Here is a 4169-nt window from a genome sequence, read left to right on the forward strand (position 1 = left end):
AGTTTTGGGCCCCTCAGTACAAGAAGGACACTGAGTTGCTGAAGCACATTCAGAGAAGGGTAACGAAGCTGGTGAGGGATCTGGAGCACAGGTCTTATGAGGAGTGGCTGAGCGAACAGGGATTCTTTTAAGTCTAGAGAAGAGGAGGCTGAGCTACCTGAAAGGAGGTTGTAGGGAGGTGGGTGTTGGTCACTTCTCCCAAATAACTTGTGATAGGACAAGAGGAAAAGGCCTCAAGTTGTGTCAGGGGACGTTTAGATTGGATATTAGGAAACATTTCTTTACTGAAAGAGTGATCAGGCACTGGAACAGGCTGCCCAAGGAAGTGGTGGAGTCACCATCCCTGGAGGTGTTCAAAGAACATGTAAATATGGCACTTCGGGACATGGTTTAGTAGGCATGGTGGTGTTGGGTTAATGGTTGGATTTGATGATCTTGGAGGTCTTTTCCAACCTTGTAGATTCTATGATTTTGTCTTCAAACCTGCCCCTGAGTAAAATAATTTATTATTCATAGACTTTAAGACTAGAAATGACCTGTGCTATCTACTTTGTAGTCCTGGATAAACAAAGGCCATGGAGCATTACTGAACTAAATATATATCTTGTCTGATCATCAGATGTCCTGTTACAGGAAACTTGCTAGCACTGTCTGGAAGCTGCTCTTGTGGTCAGCTGCTGCTGTTACGGTGAAAATTTTCAAGCTCTTCTCCTCTGTGTTTCATTTTACTGCTGACTGAGAGCTTCAAGTATCTTTTTATTATTTGCTTCTGTTTTGTTCTAACAGATTCAGGTCAAACCAGCCTGTCACTGGCTCTGGTTGGTAGATTTTGCCTCAAAGTGTCTGCTAGAATAAGGCTTATAAATCTTCTGTCCTGTAAGACACCATTAGAAATTCGTCCCTCTTTTACAATTACGTTGAAGACACATCAGATAGCACTTATGTAATCACTATAATGGTTGTTCCATTAAGCAGTGGTGGTTCTATATTTATTGAAGGAAAAGCAAATAAGATACCTTGTATAAATATAGGTCATCAGTGGTTATCTTTCCCAGCTACAAATCTTGTTAGAAAATAAATTAGTTTGAAATGAGCTAGTTTCCAAAAGCCCATGTTGATTGGATGCATCGATTCAGTTATTTATTATTTGAGCCAATAATTTCCTAGGATTAATCTCATTGTGACGGGCCAATAATTGTTCAGGGTGTCTCCTTTAGCCTTTTACAAAATGGCGTATTTGCTTAGTTTTGATCATCTCAAACTTTCCTGTCATTTCACAGCTCAATGATGTAGAAGGTTTTTGACCACTTCTAAAACTCTTAGATTCAGAATTTTAAAATATTGATTTGAGCATTTCTAATTAAACATATCTGTCTTTTTTTTTTTTACCGCTCCCTTTACTTTTTCATCTGATAGGAGAATGCCAGTTCTGATATGATTCTGTCTGCTTCTAATACACTTGGACAGCCCTTGTTTCTGAGTCACCTTTCTATCAACTACTCAATCTTATCTTCTTTTTATTTTTTAATCAATTGTTTGCATGATCACTTCTAACTAATATTATTTTTCATTTTTTTTTTATTTTAGATATCCATTGATATGCCTATGTACACAGGAATATTCATATAATATGTAATATGTATAATAAGGTATATTATATTTTAATTTTATATATAGAGAGAAATAGATACCTTTCAATTTTAATTTAACTTTTTTTTTTTGCTTTTCAAGTGGCTTTCTTTTCTAACTGTGATATGTTAAACCTCCATTAAAATATTTTTCAACCATTACTCATTATGAGTCATTGTATTTTTTTCTATTTAAATTCCTTCTCTGAAGTACCTTGTCTGATAATTGTTCCCAGTTCTTGTCTGGCAGCCAGTATGCATATATGTATATATATTTGCATGCAGTATAGATAAATAACTTTTTCTAATTGAAAATAGCAAAAGTAACCAAGTCCATTTTGTAATTAAAATAAGCAAGTATGACCCTACCAAATTAGGATTTTTCTATGCCTAAATTTTTTTTTTCTTTTCTTTGCCTTCTTGAAAGATAGACGTTAATCTTATATCATTCCCCCCACTGATTTGGTATAAACAAGATCAAACCGTATTTTCTAAACTGAGATGATTAGACATTATAGAGATTAGCAGTTTGCTAAGAACTGAAAATTCACCTTGGTGGGTGTATGAACATGAAATGTTATTCTGGAAATAACAGGAGAGAAATTTAACAGCATGAGGAAAGTTTAATAGTAACTGTAATAAATACAATAGTTAATTACTCTTAATTAGCAGAAACAGATGTTGTATTTTTCTGGTTCTCACCATCCTTCAGTTCTGAGCTCTTTTTTGGACATATATACTGAGTGAAAACTTGTTATACTTCATTTTTTTCTTATTTAAAAATGCAACAGTATTATAATTCTTTCATAACATTGTAGGTTATGTACTAAGAGGGCATGGTTATTCTCCTAATGAAATGGTAGTCATTTGGCCTTCAACCTCACAGAATTTAGTATGCACCTGAGGCATAGATTAATGACCTGATAATATATCCCATTTAATGTCCTGTTCCTTAAATTAACCAGCCCAAGCACTCATTGAAAAACTATTTAATAAATAAGTGAAAAAGGCAGCACTTGTTATGGCTAGTTAAGTACCTGATACTAAAGCATGTGTAAATAGAAAAGCTGTCTTTGAAGTTTAAATACTATTTCAAAATCCGTACAAGTTTTCTGGTAGCCAGGACAATAGAACAGAGGTTCCTAATTTGTAGTGGGTCAAGTAATGAAAGGGATATCATGCTGAGCATTGCTTAAAGAAGTGTGGCCAGCAGGTCGAGGGAGGTGATTCTGCCCCTCTACTCTGCCCTGGTGAGACCCCACCTGCAGTACTGCATCCAGCTCTGGAGCCCCCAACATAAGAAGGACATGGACCAGTTGGAGAGAGTCCAGAGGAGGGCCATGAAGATGATCAGAGGGATGGAGCACCTCTCCTATGAAGAAAGGCTGAGAGGGTTGGGGCTGTTCAGCCTGGAGAAGCGATGACTCCAGGGAGACCTTATAGTGGTCTTCCAGTACCTCAAGGGGGCCTACAAGAAAGATGGGGAGAGGCTATTCAGTAGGGCCTGTTGCGATAGGACAAGGAGTAATGGTTTCAAAATAGATGGAGGTAGATTTAGATTGGATATTAGGAAAAAACTTTTTACAATGAGGGTTGTAGAACACAGGAACAGGTTTCCCAGAGAGGTGGTGGATGCCCCATCCCTGGAAATATTCAAGGCCAGGCCGGATGGGGCTCTGAGCAACCTGATCTAGTCGGGGATGTCCCTGCTTCTTGCAGGGGGGGTTGGACTAGATGACCTTTAATGGTCCCTTACAACCCTAACTATTTGATGATTCTGTGATTAAAAAAATCCCTGTGAATCTGATGCTTTCACATTCAGTAAGAGCCCTCAAAGAGCAGAGCAGGATTTGCTGTCCTTTAACTAGAGACTTGCCCTGATCCTGATGTGGTGGGTGTTGCACTGCAAGACACTCTCTGGCCGCCTGGGGCTGCTTTGCAGATGGATGAGAACTCCTGGATAAGTGATGGGACAGAAGGATGTGCCTGGAGAATGAGGCTCTGGCCTTGGACTAGTGAAGGAACCTGGCCCCATGATGCCAGGTTCATCTTCCCTCCCTCTGCTGATGTGGTCCCAGGGAGCATCACGTTCTCCCCAAGAGGCAGGGGACTGAATACTCCCTCTGCCAGCCACGGCTCTAAGGCTGTATGTGACCCGTAGTCTGCTCTGCAGGGACATCTGCTGGAAACGTGCCCCCAAGTAAATGTGTTTACCGTACTCATTTAACAGGTATTAATAATTATTGTTAAAACTTTTAAATATCTAACAGCTCAGCTCATGAGGGCTCCACCGGGACCTTTATAAATACCTACTTAAGAAAGAAGCTCTAGGCTACAATCTAGATTATTGGGTTAAAATATATAGAACAGTATTTGTTCATTTTGTTTTGCTTTTCTTGAAGATTCCTATTGTTTCCTGATTATTGTTGTTAGCTCTTGTTAAATGCTGGCCGTGATATTGACAGCTTGTGGGTTTTTTTTTCCTTCATATGCATCTGTTCAAAGATCAAATTTAGAATCTTATAAATAGCACTAAGCTCA

The sequence above is a fragment of the Chlamydotis macqueenii genome, chromosome 4, assembly GCF_036417535.1.
Source record: "Chlamydotis macqueenii isolate bChlMac1 chromosome 4, bChlMac1.mat, whole genome shotgun sequence".
Taxonomy (NCBI): Eukaryota; Metazoa; Chordata; class Aves; order Otidiformes; family Otididae; genus Chlamydotis; species Chlamydotis macqueenii.